The sequence below is a fragment of the Anabrus simplex genome, chromosome 10, assembly GCF_040414725.1.
Source record: "Anabrus simplex isolate iqAnaSimp1 chromosome 10, ASM4041472v1, whole genome shotgun sequence".
Lineage (NCBI taxonomy): Eukaryota > Metazoa > Arthropoda > Insecta > Orthoptera > Tettigoniidae > Anabrus > Anabrus simplex.
In genome coordinates this window covers 12994898-13014548 of record NC_090274.1, presented here as the reverse complement: position 1 = coordinate 13014548, position 19651 = coordinate 12994898, and the positions used below count along the sequence as shown (strand labels likewise).

Sequence of the window (19651 nt, the reverse complement as noted above, 5' to 3'; positions counted from 1 at the left end):
GGACGTACCTGTTGTAGTAGTAGCAGTAGTAGTGTTGGTGGTAGATGATGATGAAACAGCTTGCATTAGCGACACAGGAAGATAGGTTTGTCCAGTTATTACTTGAACAGATGTGGCAGGCACAGAACTTGAAGCTTCAGTTGTTGCCTTTTCGTCTTCTGAGTCATGATGCACCGATAAGAAACTACTTTGATAAATGTCTGTTGTGGGATGTTTAAGTCTGAAATGTCTCGTCATTGTGCCGGTTAATTTAATTTCGTGTGGCTATTTCTAGCCGAGTGCAGCCCTTGTAAGGCAGACCCTCTGATGAGGGTGGGCGGCATCTGCCATGTGTAGGTAACTGCGTGTTATTGTGGTGGAGGATAGTGTTATGTGTGGTGTGTGAGTTGCAAGGATGTTGGGGACAGCACAAACACCCAGCCCCCCGGCCATTGGAATTAACCAATGAAGGTTAAAATCTCTGACCCGGCCGGGAATCGAACCCGGGACCCTCTAAACCGAAGGCCAGTACGCTGACCATTCAGCCAACGAGTCGGACATTGTGCCGGTTGAAGATCCCTTTGCACACAAAATAGAAAAACATATATTGTATTTCACTCTGTCGGGTTTTATTCTAGTAAAAAAGTCCCAAACAGGACTCCGGTGCGACGTCATGGAAAGTTTACCGTCCTTTGTACGGTGTATATTCCTAGGCTTCAATGAAAACACACTTATAGAACAGTTGAACACAAAACAGAACACATTAAGTTATTCGCATGTACCGATTTACTACCGAAGGCCAGTGGCAGGCTGCAACGGAACTCACAGAACAAAGAGGATATGACAGAACACGGAACACTCCAACACGAGCAGCACATGGCGGGACTGGCGGCGGCACGGGCACACTGCACTTCCGTCTAGCGCCTGACACTCAGGAGCCGTCATGAGCCGTCATCGGCTATATCCGCTGTCACTTGACTCATGGTGCCGAACGCATCGTGTCGTCACAGGTCCCGCTTACCTTTGATTACTGCAAATCTCGAAGTGAAACCAATTAAACTAGTGTATTATTTAATTGTAAAATAGCCAAGTATAACTTCGTGTGCCCAGTATGTTGTACCCGTACTTCATTTTATTATACACAAGACTTTCTTTCTTTTCTTTCTTATAGTGTAAGCATTCTCGAAGATCCCGCGTGAAAAGATGCTTCCAATCAGTTAACTGTAGCTTGCGGTAATGAGGTGAAGTTTGTTAAAACGTGGACTTGAGTTTCTTTCTTTCAGAATGTTCAGTGAAATCATCACTTAAGCTAGTGAAGTGTATTATTTAATTCTCTAATAGTTGTGAATAACTTGGTGGGCTCAGTATGTCAGAATGTTCTACATCCTTTAATTATAGGAAAACTTGAATTGTCATTTTAAGACGAAACATTCAGGTGAAGAAGTGATATTTACAAGTCATGTAGAGGTAAGTGTTTCAGAATAATATTAGCGACTTAGTTTCTCTTTAAGGTGTTAGAAATAATGAATGTGTACCTAGAAGCATTAGAACCGATTACAAATTGGGCAAGCGATAGCATTGTGAGCGTTCAATTATATCACTGAGCCTGTAATTCTGTTCACAATACACTCTGAACTCGAGGAAAGTGAAAATCATAAGTTCTGAAAAACTCAAGCAGAGGGAGAGTGTGGTGGCTAAATATCCTGCTATGCGATCATGCACAAACTTAGCCGATAAAAATGAAATGGCTTATGGCTTTTAGTGCCGGGAGATCCCAGGACGGGTTCGGCTCGCCAGGTGCAGGTCTTTTGATTTGACTCCCGTAGGCGACCTGCGCGTCGTGATGAGGATGAAATGATGATGAAGACAACACATACATCCAGCCCCCGAGCCAGAGAAATTAACCAATGATGGTTAAAATTCCCGACCCTGCCGGGAATCGAACCCGGGACCCCTGTGACCCCTGTGACCAAAGGCCAGCACGCTAACTTAGCCGGTGACGGTTCCTGAGTGTCAGGCGCTAGAACAAAGTGCACACGGCCGGTATCGACAGTCAGCTAGTAGGCGAAGGGGAAGGGCGCTTCTGACGGGATAGCAAGTCAATATCTCGGTCTCGCTTGAGAATGTTTCGGAGCAATTGACACTCCGTGTTCCGGAACAGCGGAACATAACGGTGCACCGGCACAGTGTCCCGAAACAGGGACATAGTGCCCAACCCTAATGTGGTGGCACGTTATCATCTTGAAACACTGGAGAACCGTCTGGGCGCTGGAAGGCCAAAAATGGGTGGAGATGGTCTCCGAGCAGCTCAACATGCCGCGTACCATTCAAAGACTTTTCCAGAACAACTCGGGAGCCCATTCCATACCAGTAAAATGCACCCCAGACCATAACAGAGACACCAGCGCCCTGGACCACACCTTCGAGGCAGGCGGGATCCATCGCTTCATGTGGTCTGCGCCATACACGGTGTCTCCCATCGTCATGGTGCAGTTGAAATCGTGATTCACCTGACCATATCACGTTACGCCATTGTTCCAGTGTCCATCCCTGGTGACTGGCGACAAATGCGTATCGTTGTGCCCGATGACGTTGGGTTAACAGTGGCACCCGTGTGCGGCGCCGGCTCCAATACCCCATAGAACCCATGTTCCTACAGATTGTCCACTGGGAGACGTGTCTAGCACGGCCTGTGTTGAATTGAGCCGTGATTTGTTGCACGGTTGCCCGTCTGTCACTATTGACAATCCGTCTCAGATGTCGCCGGTCACGGTTATCGAGGGTGGCTGGACGACCGGTCGTTTGTCTGTTGTGGACGGTGACACCCGCATTCAACCATTCACGTTACACCCTGGAGACGGTTGATCGTGTGAAGCCGAATTCCCGCACCACTTCCGAAATCGCACTCCCCATCCGTCGGGCACCAACCATCTTACCCCGTTCGAACGGTGTCAGCTCACGACAACGTTCCATGTTACACCTGTCACATGCACAGCCACTGTTCACAAGGTCTCCTATACAACTGCCGCTGGCACAGGGGGCGTGTGGTGCGCAGACAACACACCTGCGCTTCAGTGCTCCGCTATCCCATGACATTTGCTCAGTCAGTGTACAAGCAAATCAGGAGATTGAAAATAAAACTAGGCCTGTACAAGCAGAACACAAAAATAAAAATTGTAGGATGTTTAAGTTTTAAAAGTCTGTCATTGTGCCAGTGACGATCCCTTTGCAGACAAAATAGAAGAACATAAAGTGCATGTCACTCTGTCCGGTTTTATTCCAATAAAAAAGTCATAAACAGGACTTCAGTGCGACATTATTCAAAGTTTACCATCCTTCGTACGGTATATATTACTAGTCTTCAATGAAAACACACTTACAAAACAGAATGCATTAAGTTAAGGCCAGTCGCCGATGCAGCGGAACTCACAGAACAAAGAGGATACATCGGAACCCAGAGCAGTCCAGCACATGTCGGCACACTGCCGGTATCGACTGTCAGCTAGTAGGTGAAGGGCAGTACATAGTGGCACTTCTGACGGGACATCAAGTCACTGTCTCGGTCTCGCTTGAGAGTTTTTCGGAACAACTGACGCTCCGTGTGCCGAAACAGGGACATAGTGCCCAACCTTAGTTCACAGTGGACTGGTAGAAAAGCTGCGATGACAATGCTTTTTGTACTCATGTCAGATGCATCACAGTATTTCTGAGTTGATCTATACAGTATCTTTTCACATTTGATCTGAAAAATAATAAAATTGACTTAAATTACAATGTTCCTGTATCTTAAAATTTCTACAGCTGGGCTAATTGGCAATAATGCTGAGTATATACCATACATTTGTTTCATAAAAAAGAAAAGACTATTAGAGGTGATGTTTCTAGAAGTACAAAACTTTAAAGTAGTAACAAGAGAATTTGTAATTTACTCTGGAAATATATCCTCAAAAATGTTCAGTTATAATCTGGCAGTTTACTGTCTAGTTCACCAGACGAAAAAAATAATAAAAATGACGTGAAATGATACCTTAGTAGCGTAGAGGAGAGATATTGCCAGGGGTTCACCAAGTTGCCCCTAGCATTATTCTTACTTATATAGAAGAATTAAAATGGAGGCACTGTAAATCTCAGATTTGTGAACATTTTATATGTTGCTGTTCGCCGGCTTTGGTCAGCCGGGTCAGCTGTCATGAAGACTATTTTCTGTTGCTGCAGTAGATCATGCATCATGTGTGCCCACAAGGCTGCCTCCCTAGTTGAAAATTAGAAAACTGTGTGATTTGAAATCATCGTGGCATTCGCCCATAACCTTACTTATTGTCACAATTGAGCAAGACTAGACGGGATGGTAGAGCTTACGCACTCCAGACTCTCTTTGCTTGCCCCCCCACCAGCAAAGCAGTTACTAACTGGATCTCACCAGCCATCGTCCAAGCCGTGCCATCTTGTATGTCTAGCCTCTGTGACATTGTCTTAGCTGTACCACATTCGATCTTCAACCTATGTTTCGCAAAGGCTTAACGGAAGCGAGAGTTCACTGGAGCCTACACATAGCGCTGGAGAAAGTTACGATTTTTTAAAATTACATGTCAGATGTAGTCCACTTCTGTGTTGTAGTAGTTAGCGTGATTAGCCACCACCCACAGAGGCCCGGGTTCGATTTTCGGCTCTGCCACAAAATTTGAAAAGTGGCACGAGGGCTGGAACGGGGTCCACTCTGCCTTGGCAGGTCACCTGGGTAGAGGTGGTTTTGATTCCCACCTCAGCCATCCTCGAAGTGGTTTTCTGTGGTTTCCCACTTCTCCTGCAGGAAAATGCCAGAATGGTACCTAAATTACGGACACGGCAACTTCCTTACCTCTTCTTTGCCTGTCCCTTCCAGTCTTTCCATGCCTTCACAAGGTCCCTGTTCAGTATAGAAGGTGAGGCTGTCTGGGCGAGGTGTTAGTCCTCCTCCCCAGTTGTATCCCCAACCCAAAGTCTCACTCTCCAGGACACTGTCCTTGAGACGGTAGAGGTGGGATCCTTCGCCGAGTCCGTGGGAAAAACCTACCCTAGAGGGTAAACAGATTAAGAAGAAAGAAAGTAAGAAAATATTTCAGTTGTAAATCTCTATTTTCACAGAAAGTGAATCAGAGTTCAAAATACCGATTTTTAATTTTCATCTACTCTGTGACAAGAGGCCTCCGGCATTCAAACTCCTCGTTCAATAATTAAATGATTATTTACATTTTAGCATTATAAATTATTGAAAGTTCACGAATAATACAGCATTGCAACAAAACAACTTTCCACAATACATAAATTAATAAGCCTATAAATGCTACAATTAAATGTGATTGTATTTCATTCACAAAAAAATAAAATAAAAGGAACAAACGAACTTACCTCCTTTTTAGCAAGCTTGGCAGAAGACTACCCTTCCATTTGTAGTGAAATTGGAATCCGCTGTGATCCATCGCTTCGGCCAGTAGGATGACGATTTTTCTTTGCAATTGTAATTTTTCTTATGCCACGCTGACACAGATAGGTCTTATGGTGACGATGGAGTGGGAAAGGCTTAGGAGTGGGAAGGAAGTGACCGTGGCCTTAATTAAGGTACAGTCCCAGCGTTTGCCTGGTGTGAAAAGAGGAAACCATGGAAAACCATCTTCGGGGATGTTGACAATGGAGCTCGAACTCTCTATCTCCCAGATGCAAGCTCGCAGCTGTGCGCCCCTAAGCTGAACGAATAACTTCTTACAGAATCCTCAAATCTATGAACCTAAACCCACTTGAGGATTTCTCTTCAGTCTTGTATTCATCGAATTAAATGCCTCCATCAGTTTTCTTCTTAGCAGCACTGGATTTCTTGCTCGAAGTACTACGCATACTTATACCTTGTTCTGTACCTTGCCCTGGTACATTTGATTTCATTTTCGTAAACCGAGAAGCACGGTCCTTTTTTACTTTCTTAAAAACTCTAAGTTCACCTCGAGGCGTACTGTTACTTTGGTTAACACAGAACTCACAAAATCAGCACTTGGTAAATCGGTTATGAAACCACAGCAACACATGTGTATAAACACATTGTCAACAAAGGAACTGGAAGAATGCGGCAGCCACACTTTTCCACAGCCTTCTTGATGACGGGTTTCCATGGAAGAAAGAAAAACACGTGGACATTTTACGTAAGAGTAATGGAAACAAAACTCTTCCTACAGAAGTGGGCGTGGCAGTATACAAGCAATTACAGATACTCATTTTTCTCACACTTACAGATGGCATGGTTCATGTTTGTGGGTTACTGTAGTCACGTCCTAGTTCGTGAACCATGGGCAACGGCTGAGTGGCCTAGTAAGTGGTCCTGAGAGTCGGGATACCAGTTGCTATGGAATGGGAGTGGGCATCTCGGACATATTCTGAGTCGTGGCCCTCCTTGTGCTCAGGCGGCTAGGACTATACAATTCACCAGTGGTCCATAACCCGTTAGAGGAGAGATCCTCACTTGGACTATGTGCAAGTAGGGCAGCATCCTGCTTCATGAATTTACCGAGCTCAGAACACTTTAAGCAAGCCTCGGACCTATGGGAGTAATGGAGTCCCACTCCCATTTGACAGGCGAGGGACTCCTTGGAAACAACTTGGCGAACGAAATGGAATTCGATGGGGAGCTATCAATATTAATGGGGCTTATGGTAGAAAGAAGGTAGAACTGGCTGAGTCAGCAAAGAGGATGCATCTGGATGTGCTAGGAGTAAGTGATATTCGGGTAAGGGGAGATAAGGAGGAAGAGATAGGAGATTATAAAGTGTACTTGACGGGTGTTAGAAAGGGAAGGGCAGAGTCTGGGGTAGGGCTCTTTATCAGGAATACCATTGCACGCAACATAGTTTCTGTTAGGCACGTAAATGAGCGAATGATGTGGGTAGATTTGTCAGTGGGAGGAATTAGGACAAGAATTGTGTCCGTGTATTCACCATGTGAGGGTGCAGATGAGGATGAAGTTGACAAGTTTTATGAAGCATTGAGTGACATCGTGGTCAGGGTGAACAGCAAGGATAGAATAGTGCTAATGGGCGATTTCAATGCGAGAGTTGGGAATAGAACTGAAGGATACGAAAGGGTGATTGGTAAATGTGGGGAAGATATGGAAGCTAATGGGAATGGGAAGTGTTTGCTGGACTTCTGTGCTAGTATGGGTTTAGCTGTTACGAATACATTCTTCAAGCATAAGGCTATTCACCGCTACACGTGGGAGGCTAGGGGTACCAGATCCATAATAGACTATATCTTAACAGACTTTGAATTCAGGAAATCTTTTAGAAATGTACAAGTTTTTCGGGGATTTTTCGATGATACAGACCACTATCTGATCTGTAGTGAACTAAGTATCTCTAGGCCTAAGGTAGAGAAAGTGAAATCTGTCTGCAAACGAATAAGGGTAGAAAATCTCCAGGACGAGGAAATTAGACAGAAGTACATGGATATGATTAGTGAGAAGTTTCGAACAGTAGACAATAAGCAGGTTCAGGATATAGAAAGTGAATGGGTGGCATACAGGGATGCTGTAGTAGAAACAGCAAGGGAATGCCTAGGAACAACTGTGTGTAAAGATGGGAAAAGGCGAACATCTTGGTGGAATGATGAAGTGAGAGCAGCCTGTAAATGTAAAATGAAGGCTTATCAGAAATGGCTCCAAACAAGGGCCGAGGCAGACAGGGATTTGTACGTAGATGAAAGAAACAGAGCGAAACAAATAGTTGTTGAATCCAAAAAGAAGTCATGGGAAGATTTTGGTAATAACCTGGAAAGGCTAGGTCAAGCAGCAGGGAAACCTTTCTGGACAGTAATAAAGAATCTTCATCAGATAGACCCTGAAGTTCCTCATGAACAGTATACCCAACGTCAGTAAGCCCTGTTGCTATCAGTGAACGGATTTGGTAATGTATGCTGTTCCGCAGAATCTCACCATATGAGTGAGATCCTAATGCATGTGAAGGTGTTTTGATCTCTTTGAGACAGCACCTAGAATGGTTAAAGGCTTGGCATTTTCTAGGTACAGCTTGTACCACTGCCACGTCAGCCACTATTTTCTATTCATCGCTCCACTCACTGCTTGTTAAACCATGATGAATAGAAATGCATTTATTTGTGGGTAGGTACTCTTTGATATCTTTGCCCTTTAATGGTATACTACAACACATATCAAATTCAGAATTTCTAAGCTTAATTTTTGGGTACCTAGGAGGCCGTCTCTTCGATTTTTCTGACTAATATCATCTGTGAGGCCAAGATTCTGAAGATATTGTTTACTCTCCTGATCAAGCTGTGTTGTTGACATAAGGGATATTTACTCTTTTTAAGCGTCTTAGCCCATTCATTTGTTGGAGGGTCGCTTCCCATCTTGCTCTGAAAATACCAAGACCCTTAAATTTCCTATGGGTGGAAATCATGGTGTGAGGAGTGTTGACTTAAGATCTCGCAAGATCATTTTGTCTGCACCATCGAGGAACTTACGGGACAGATTTTCTGTAGGAATTATCTGAAAAGCATAGCCAAAAGATGGACTGATTGAAGCATTGAGATATGGAGGATTTTTGGTTGCAGTGAAGGACTGGTGATTGTACTAGTGTATCGAGTTCCATCTCAAGGTCTCACTGAATGATTGCATAAGTGAGGTAACACCAACGTATCAGATAGTTTCCTGAGATCATATAGAACTGATCAAAAAAATGATTCAGTGCAATGGTCAGCCTTTGCAAGTTCCTGATGGAGATATTTATCAGCACAGACTTACCGAAATTGGGATTCAGATGAAGCCCAGCTTCCCTGAAACTTTGGATTGCCGTAATTGTTAGCTCAGTATGATCAGTGAGCCTGAGAACAGTTAGAGAGCGAAGGCTCTTTACAAGTTGAAACCCAAATTCTGAGGCAGAATATGATCATTTCTAACTGTTAGGGTCTTCAGCCTGCCAAAACTAATTTTTTGATAAATCAATTTATGAACTACTTTTAAAAGAAAACCTATGGTAACAGAATTATAACTGACCAAAAAAGCAACGTAATTACAATAGAATACATGTTGTAACCACAAAGACACACACAGGAGATGTTGTCAATTGTGTACACTGCTTTATTTAAAAATTATATACACACACTAATAATCTGCCATCTTGAACGAAACACTGCTACAACGAAGAAGAAGAAGAAGAAGAAGACTGCCACAATAGCATGTCAACGTACCACCAACGCAACAAAATCACATCATGAATGCGCATATTCGATTAACGACTTGCACTCACAACTCAACTCCCAAGACTGCCTCTTTATATGCATTGCCTGACCAGGCTTCTAGAAGAATATGACAGAACATGTTTTCTCGTAATTTCTAGTCTCCAGTAACCTATGTACCTCTACTGACAAAGTGCGTTGTTCTGGACTGTTACCCTGTGTTGCACAACATGGCATTGGATTTATACATCATATATACAGGTAATAATAAATTATACACTATTAATTACGTGTTCTTATCCTGGTCACACCATGCGAGATTTGTGCTGGACACAGCAGAAGCGGGACAGGTTTTTCTCCGGGTATTCCGGTTTTCCCTATCATATTCCATTCCAGCAACACTCTCCAATATCATTTCATTTCATCTGTCAATCATTAATCATTGCCCCAGAGGAGTGCGACAGGCTCCCGCAGCCGGCATAATTCCTATCCTCGTGGTAGGTGTGATGGAAGTGCTACGTGAAATATTGTGTCTAGCACCTACACCTACACGAATGTAAACGTAGAAAGTGATGCATGTATCCTACCAACAATACTGTAGATATTCAAATAAAAAACTGGAATATTATTTCCTATTTCCCCCAAACAAAAGCTTTAGTTATAGTTGCAGTCATAATCCTTTCCACAGGTTATTTCGTAGGTGTTCTTATGAAGCAATGTCTTGTTGAATTGATATTCTTAATCGGTGAAATCAAATAAGGTTCACTATTGAGTTTTGATTGAGAATGTAGTTGTACTGTTGTTCCATCTTGCATGGTATGCCTCTTACATGATTTTTCTTTATTGATCTGTTGTTGTTATAGCTTCATTGTTCTAAGAATGGCAAGTAGGCTGGGCTGGAAAACATTAAGAAATTTCAGAGTGGGTGGTACTTTAGACATTCCTAGAAATAAAGGAACATATGTCTGATAATAGTGTGTCCGACTCGTTGGCTGAATGGTCAGCGTTGAGGCCTGCGGTTCAGAGGTCCCGGGTTCGATTCCCAGCCGGATCAGGGATTTTAATCGTGTTTGATTAATTCTTCTGGCTCGGGGACTGGGTGTTAGTGTTTGTTCCAACACTTTCCTCTTCATATTCACACAACACACTACACTACCAACCACCACAGAAACACGCAATAGTGGTTACATCCTTCCATGTAAGGTTGGCATCAGGAAGGGCATCCGGCCGTAACAAAAGGCCAAATCCATATGTGCGACACAGTTCGCATCCGCGACCCCACAGGTGTGGGAAAGGCTGTGGAAGAAGAAGATGTCTGATAATAATATAAAACTCTTGTACATTGATTATTTATCATATCTAATTAATATTTTTTGGGTTATTGTAGGTCAGCCAGTCTTCTCTCAGTTGTCAACAGATTGGAATTGGAACCTCCAGATTCTCAGGTGAGTACTTGTAAATTGTATCTTATTAAACATTAAGAAAGTATGGGACGGTACTTTAGACATTCCTAGAAATAGAAGTACAGTCGAGACCGGTTATGACGACTCCGAAGGGACTGTTATTGTTACGGGCGATAGTCGCACAAACCTTTTTTTATTTTTTTTGTTGCGAAAAATAAAGAAATATAATTAAATAAGAACTTAATTTGCAACATGATCTTTGTGGAGTGGGACTGAGGGGAATTTTTCTTCTGAAGCTTACACGGTACGTACAATTTCAGAGTGGGTGGTATTTTAGACATTCCTAGAAATAAAGGAACATATGTCTGATAATAGTGTGTCCGACTCGTTAGCTGAATGGTCAGCGTTGAGGCCTGCGTTTCAGAGATCCCGGGTTCGATTCCCAGCTGGGTCAGGGATTTTAATCATGTTTGATTAATTCATCTGGCTCGAGGACTAGATGTTTGTTCCAACAAAATATAAAATAAAAAATGAGGAAAGAAGTTGTGACAATGTAAATTGATCAGTAATATCGCACACGGTCTTCACTAATAAAGGAGATATTCTCTCTGTCCTTCCAGATTGTAGAAATCGTTGAGCGTGATACACATAATTCTCTGCAATGATGACATTCATTATTTATTTACCGTAAACATTTACTGTATCTGTGGAAGGCCAGGGGAAAAGGACCGGCCCCCTGATCTTTTGAAATAATCACCTAAATCCTAAACTAAAACAGTCATTATACGTTCTTTACAGGTAAAGTAACGAAGTATAATTTACACATCCTTTCACTCCCTGGTTCATTCTTCTGACTATTCACATACATTTTCTCACCACACGTGTTTCCTAACATAACATTTAACTATATTTACATTTAATTTTGACGGAGAGGTTGTTCCAAAGCCTCGCTGAATGAGCAAAGAAACCTAGTTTGTAGAACTCATTTCGCGCAAAGTGGGGTATAACACATACCCCTTTGGCCTGCAGACGGAGCTGGGGAGAGTCTGGTGAAAGGTGAGTGGCACCCGTGAGAGACTTGTGTAAGAAGGTGACGTCGGTTTGTTTACACAAGGATGCGATTGACAGGAGCTGTTCGTTTGTGAAGGTTAGGTGTAATGGTACAGTACCAGACTGTTAGTCGGGTATGGCATTCGACTTGCCCCCACGGAGACTTCTGTGCATAAAACCGAGCACCCTGGCAGCTGTGCATCTCACTTCCTTAATGTTATATTTACATTCTGTTGTGTTTCGAGACCTACTTAACCTAATGTATTTATATTTGCCAGCATTAATGTTGAGACCGTTGAGGTAACAGCACACCGCTATAGTGTCCAACTCCGACTGTAACTTCAGACAATTATGTGCACATTGTATATCCCTGTACATTACTCTTGTCGTCAGCATACTGGGCCATGGTTGAGGTCACACATTTAGGCAAATCAGAGATGAATGCAATAAATAATAAAGGTCCCAAGACGCTGCCTTGACGTACTCCTGAGGTTACTTTAACGGTGGAAGGTGAACTACATCAAACACAACACAGTGGATTCGACCCTCGAGAAATGACTACGACTACGCCAGTACACTTCCCCTGATATTCATGTGTCTTAATTTTAACAAAAGTCATTCATGCCGGATTTGGTCAAAAGCCACACAGTCTATCTGAACAATTTTAGATTTCTCCAGGGAGAACTGCCTTTGTTTATAAGGTATTACAGGATCTTTCACTTAGCAGATTGCCTTCCCGGAAGTATTCCCAGTCGCTCCATACATTTACATACGTGGGATGTGAAAGACACCGACCGATAGTTGGCCGTGAACGCTTTGTCCCCTTTCTTGAAAATCGGAACTACATCAGTACTCTTCCAATCTTGAGGCAGTGATCGACAGTGAAGTTCGCAGAGAGATGGTGCCACTGACTCAGCACAGTCACCGAGTATACAGCTGAATATTTCGTCAGGGCCACTCACCACACGGGGTCGAATCCTCTTCAAACTTCCGAGAAGTAGAGGCTGGAGAGAGGGAGGGGTGTCATATACATGTCCCCATTTGATTGTATCTGGGAATAATTCTGTTTACATTTTTCACTGAAGGCTGAGGCAATGTCTGCGGACGTGGAGATGGATTTCCCGTTAGCTTGAAAGGAGCTTGGTGCAGCGCCGACACAGTTCCTTTTTAGTACTTTGTTTCCCCATTTTGTAATTGCCATATTATTTGTCTTTCTTTGCCTTTTTTTTTTTTTTTTTTGCAAAAATTTCAAAGCGATTCTTGCCTTGACTATTTAACAGAGACTGATTGTTATCTCCAATCTACTGAAAACAAGAGTTTGAAAATAAGCTTTACATTGATGTCAGCAATCCGCAAACGCATAACAAAGAAAAACATTAGACGTTACCGTCGATACATTTCTCCGAAAATGTGAAAAAAGAATGCCGGTTTATAAGATATGTCATACTAAGCTATTTTTTTAAAGTACAGTGCTTATATAGGATTTAGACAGGACCATTAGATTTCGCTGTTGTATCCAATATGTCTTTAAAAAGCGATGTCGCAGTAAATGGTTTCGACTGTACTTAAATCTGCATTATGGAGTGAAAAACCCTGACATGGATTTTTTATCATATCCGAGAGGCCTAACTAATATTTGTGTGTTTTAGGTCAGCAAGTCTTCTCTCATTTGCCAACAGAACAGACTTGGAACCTCCAGATTGGTGAAGTTTTAAAATTATGGTGAGTGCTTGTTCATTGTATTTTATTAAATTGACTGTTAACGGCCTGTGATTCTTGTAACAGTGCTAGGTTGTTATTGATGTCTGAAGCTGGTCAGGACTTACGGAGAGCTATTATGTTAACTATTTATGTCACAAGTATAGCTTGAAGACAGGTGACTTGTAGAAAACAGGCTTATTAACATAAAGTCATCGTCATTAAACCTTTCAGGATATTTTGGATCAAAAAATGTTCTCCCAGAACTGGAGAGTTTATCATAAAGACAGGAGAGGTTCAGGAGGAGCGGGAGTGTGCACGTTGGTGAAAGAAGAATTTGTAAGCTACGAAAATTTTCTGCACACCAATAGTAAGAGTTATGACTGTTCACACAACCATTAAGACGAAGCCAGGCCTCGTCCAAAGTTAACACAACCTGTAGGTCGAATAAACGATCATCCAGTGATACAAGATAGCACTCACAATATATCACTCTTGCAGCTGGATCAGCAGGATTAAGACAATGGGCTGTGTAAACCTGTATAGTTTGATGTCTAACAGCTTTTTAGCTCACTGTGCAGAAGAAACCAAAACCCCTACTTGTTGTGCTAATTTTGTAAGTCGTTTATTCGGTGACCATTCAAGATTCACACCAATGTCATCTAGCTTTTCCTCTGGTAAAGCTGTTTGTGTACTTGTATGCGCATAATTTTTTTTATTGAGCACCGAGTCAGTAGTTTCAAATTTATTTACAATAACATGAATCTGTGCTCATGAAGGTGGCACTTCACCAGAAAATTGCTGGACAAATGCATCGAGTACCCGTTGAGCCGACTGGTACTTAAAATAACTTTTACATACGAAAATACGGTGTGCAATGATAACTGTCTCACCATGTTGACAGCTGAGATTCAGATTGGGTACTGGTGCTAAGTCAAACACGTGCACGCTCCTTTCAGGGTCAATAACTATTTGCATGCCACCTGTACAGCCGCCTAGGTCTCGGAGACTAGAAACGGCGCAAGGCCATGCATCCGATAAAGTCAGTTTTCTTGCTTTTAAGTTTTTCAGAGCAATGGGGACAGTCGGATTGTGCACTCTGTTTTTCTCTTAGTGTAGTTCCATGGGTTAGTTTATGTCAGATTGGAATATGATTGTTGGATTGATAATGAATGGAGATCCATCAGTGTTTTTGTATGTATTGATGTCTGTACACTGTGTACTTCTTTTATCAGATGGACCATAGATTTCCTTGTGAACAGTATAGCCAATGTCATTAAGGCCTGTTGCAGTCGGTAATGTCTACTGTAGCCTACTTACAAAAAATGAAAGTTTTAATCCCTCCTCATCAATGCATTAAATAGCATTAACCAGCAGTTATCAAACTGTGCCTTTTAAATAGCCTTCTGATAAAGTTCACCTGCATACACCCCAGCATCAGTGGGTAGGGTCTGACACATCCCACTCGGATGAGTCTAGTGTCAGACCTAAGACGAAACGCTGGTTAATAGAGCAAATGCCTGAAAAGCCACGCATCTAATTTTTGATCTGAATTTTGATATGCTCTATTGGTGGAAAAATATCAAATTCCCTCCATGGGAACTTAGAACCTCACTTTAACTGAACATCTAGATGGTTGTGCCCAGGCATGTAAGAATGTGTGTCGTATCGATACTGGTTGATTGTACAAGGCTTCTGCTTGTAGCTGTAGTCTTCTGTGTATATCCAAGGTTTAATGGCGTCCAAATTAGTGCTGAACGAGGAAACGTTAAGTCTTAATGGGATATCCTAGTTGTTGAGTGAAAACATAAAGCCACGTCAATCAACCCGCTGAACGATGTGTGTGATTAGATATCTAAAAAGAGACAAAATGACTGACTTAGAAAAGCTGATAGAAGGATGGATTCAGAAAAGGAAAAAAATAATGAGCGATAATTTCAAGTAACATGTTAGATGTTTTAACTGAAGATATAAGTGGCAAACAGCTTTCTGTAGAAATATGTTGAAGTGATTGATTTTGAGACAGGTTCTGGGAAGCTAAATGATGTTATTTTGCTCATACAATGATGCAGTATAATTTGATAGGATGCCGTATGTCGAACAATCCTATTATCATCATTTGATCACTCAACAAATGATAATGAAAGCACTGTTTTAGGATATCACAGGTCTGTCCAAATCATAATTTTGAAACGAAAGGAGCTACCTCAAGAATATATATTCTTGGGTTTAAAGCCCTTTTTTTTCCATCTCTTTTGTTGTTAGTCCTGCAAATAATAAGGAATTAAGCTTTAAGAAAATTTGATTTGGAAATAGAATAATTTTGAATTGAATACTGGTTGGAAGAATAACTTGAGAAATCTCTTTCTGTGCTTTATGCTGACTAGTTTCAGACTTTCTTTCAGTTATTTTTCCTTCTAGTCCTTCAAGTTCTCTTGATTTATTTGTTTGTTACAATTGTATGTCCAACATTTCTTCATGGTCCTACATTGTAACAAAAGGTATTCAAGAGAATTTTATCATTTTCAAGCAAGTATGGACAACCTTCTTGAAGCAGCGTGTGGATGTAGAATTTTAAGCATGTTCTTCTGTGGACTGCTTTGGTACGAACGCACATTTATTATATTCGATCCCCAAGGAAGTGCTAATTTATTTATTCTCTCTCAATTAGCTCTTTGGTTAGAATGTATATTATTTTACAGATGGTATTGCCTTGATCTTGTCTCAAGGATTGAGGTTTATTATTTTAAAAACTTCAGCGTATCTTTAATAAAAGTAGGAAAGATCACAGTATGCAGATAAAGTTTGAATTCAAGAGGACAAATTGGGGCAAATATTTGTTTATAGGATGGGAGTAAGGATCGGGCTAATTTATGAAGGAAAATGTTAAATGAAAAGGCTAGGTAAACAATTGATAGGTAATCTGCCACCTGGGCGACAGCCCAAATGCAGATCATTGGTTGGTTTTGAAGTGGTCAACGTAGTTCAATTTACTTGCAGGTGAAAACTTATCGTGGCCAACATCGTCGCTGGTTTTGATCTCCAGGTGTAAATTGTTGCGCTGAAGTCCACCTTGTGCCCATGTTACATGAGAATCTTGGAAATGGAGATAAGTCTTCTAAAAATTGCAAAAAGCGACTGGATGATGTTGAATCCAATCACAGTTTGTGCATCTGTGTTGAAGTTGGCAACATCCAATAGATTTTACTAAATGATTGCAAAAATTAAACAGGAAATAGGATTTGCTCTCCTGAAATTTTGAGATAGGAAATCTAGTCTATCACTATTTTCTGGATTATTTACAGCGACGTTTTACTTGTATTTAAAAATAAACCCATGGTGCAACAGCCCAGAAGGGCCTTGGCCTACCAAGCGACCGCTGCTCAGCCCGAAGGCCTGCAGATTACGAGTTGTCGTGTGGTCAGCACGACGAATCCTCAGAGCCATTATTCTTGGCTCTCTAGACCGGGGCTGTCATCTCACCGTCAGATACCTCCTCAATGTAGGCTGAGTAGACCTCGAACCAGCCCTCAGATCCAGATAAATAGGGGCCGATGACCTAGCTGTTAGGACCCTTTAAACAACAAACATCATCAGATCCAGGTAAAAATCCCTGACCTGGCCGGGAATCGAACCCGGGGCCTCTGGGTAAGAGGCAGGCACGCTACCCCTGCACCACGGGGCCGGCTTTACACGTATTTAGCTTTATATTATCTCCAGTGGTCAGAAAATTGGGTGTCACTTGCCTAAATTGTGCTGTTGGCTTGTAAAGGTATCACGTTTTAATAATAATGTGATTCGCTTTACATCCCACTATCTACTATCTACTTCTACCGACACGAGGCCGACGTACTTGAGCACCTTCAAATACCACCAGACTGAGCCAGGATCAAACCTGCCAAGTTGGGGTCAGAATTGAATCTATCGAGTTCATGATTGCATTGACTGATCAAAATAAATAAATCTGTATGAAAACTCAATACTTTACTTTACTGTACTTTTGAAGGTGGTAACTTACATACACAGTGACCGAGCGAGTTGGCCTTCCAGTTACGGGCATGCAGCTGTGAGATACTGGGTTCAAACCCCACTGATGGTTTCCCCACTTTGATAACAGGCAAATGCTGGGACTGCTCCTTAATTTGGGCCGTTTCCTATACCATCGTCACCATAAGGACTATCTGTGTCAGTACAGCGTAAGGCAATTTGCAAGAAAGAAAGAAAGACATGGATTTCGAAACTAGGATTGTAGTCGCCTGCGATTTGAAAGGGTACACGAGTATCTTGTATGTGAATATAGTGCTTGCATCGAAGTTGCTGGCCATCGTTTTGTGGTGAGGTGCATGGTTATACACAAACTCAGGCTTGTCAATGATATGGTACTGTAAAAGCTGGATGTAAATAAAATAACACGCTTAAGCTTGTTCCTCAGATACTACGTTCCTATCTCAAAATGTTTAGTAGAGCATGTCATATTTCCTGTTTAATTTTTGCATGCTTATACTGAAACAAAATCATGTATGTATATTAGGTATGGTGTCAGAGTGACTCCCCAATAAAGGCACGTGTGGCCAGTGCATGGAGGATATTAAAATTTCATGTAAAACTTAGAGATCTCATAGCTGTCATGTAATTATCAACAATTTATTTGTACATTCCCTTGAGGATCAATTTTCATGTTTCTATTTTTTTTTTTAAAGAGCTATTTATGGTTGAACTTCCATGTTCATTATTTGGACTCTTAGTGTAGAGAGGGACGTTAGGGATTGGAATATGTTCAATAATTTTTCAAATTCCTTGCATTTTTAAAAAGAAAAATCTAGGTAAACAGGTTAGGGATTCTGCCACTTGGGTGACTGCCCTAATTGCTGATCAGTGATGATTGATTGATAGTGTAAATCTGAATATAGTATGATATGAGGGCTTACCAATTTGTCACACGTCAGTGATCAGAAAGTTGTCCTTACTTGTTAGAAATGGTTTGTAATTTTTTTTATCTAGTAGTATTGCCAACTTTTGGAAGTGTTGAACAGTTGTTATTGAAAATGGTACAAATAATCTGAACCTAAAGTTAATGAGCTTAAGAACTTACCAATCTTGGTTTGGTTAACATGTACGTCCAACCCTTGCCCTGTTTCTTTACGGAGTTTGGTATGAAGAGTTTTTACGGCCGGGTGCTCTTTCTGATGTCAACCTCATTAGCTCCTAATGAGATGAAATGAATGACGTGATAGTAGGGAGAGGGGTGAAATGCGATGCTGGCACATAGCCTACATTTGTTCAATAGCACCAAGCGGCCTGCTCAAGGCTAAATGTTCCCATCGGACGGGCGAATCACCAGCGTCATGCCATAACTCCATGTGAGCACTGCGGAGAGGTTTAGAATTTAATTCAGGCTTTTGGCACATAATCTACCTGCCAACATTCTGGTGGTGACCAGTGTGACTCGAACTGGCTGACTACGATGTCAGAGCATCACTGGCACCAGGCGGGCTATTTAGAGAGATTATCATAAAAACTTTACTAACACGAAATAAATTGTTAGTGTTTGGATGTGGCAGGAAGCTTGACTGAATAGTGCAGTCTTCCAGCATTTAAGAGTACAACCAAGCGAGTTGGTCGTGCGTTGCTGTGAGCTTGCATTTGGGAGATGGCGTGTTCGGAGCAGCCCTAAAAATGGTTTTCGGGCTAGATGGGGATTCATTCATTGCATTGGTGACTCAGTCGAATGACTGGAAACAGGCTGAGCATTTTCATAGTAGGCAACTGTGTGCATTACACATACACACTTCCAATTGTTGGCACTATTGCTGCGTTTGTTTTAATAACGAAAACAGCTTATCGTTGCATCTGCGGAAACACCAGTGTGAAATGTTTGCACTCGAGATATCAAAACCCTAACTGTTCAGTACTGAGAGTTGCCTCAAAGAATTCTCTGACATCACACAGTGGTTTTTGCAGGTGCTTTGATATATATATTACTGCTATTGCACAAGTGGGAGAGTAAAAGCGCTCCCTTCTTGTGCAATAGCAGTACTGTGTTATATGTACTTAGTAATATTAAATTTTCCAAATTTTTTTTCTTGAACAGGAAAGTCCGTGATTCATAAAAGTTTCGACGCTGGACCTGGACACTTGAAATGAGGTGTTGGACTTAGGGTATATTTTTAGGCTGTTTTTCTGCTTAAAATGCAGAATTTGTAGTAAAATTTACAAATTTTTTGTAATTTCTCATAAATTTAAAGGAATAATTTAAGTTTTTTTTAATAATTATTTTTGATTTAATTGTAAAAAAAATAAACCAAGGA

General features: G+C 41.6%; 1 long non-coding RNA gene across 2 annotated transcripts in view; it reads left to right on the top strand.

Moving 5' to 3' along the window:
- Nucleotides 1-19560, top strand: part of LOC136882042 (uncharacterized) — a 35479-nt gene extending 15919 nt beyond the window's left edge. The window contains exons 2-4 of one of the 2 annotated variants that reach the window (XR_011018797.1): nt 10580-10637; nt 13295-13367; nt 19435-19560. This is a non-coding gene — a long non-coding RNA (uncharacterized lncRNA). The remainder of the gene's footprint in view (nt 1-10579; nt 10638-13294; nt 13368-19434) is intronic. The other variant, XR_010861072.2, reaches the window with a different exon arrangement.
- Nucleotides 19561-19651: the final 91 nt, after the last annotated feature.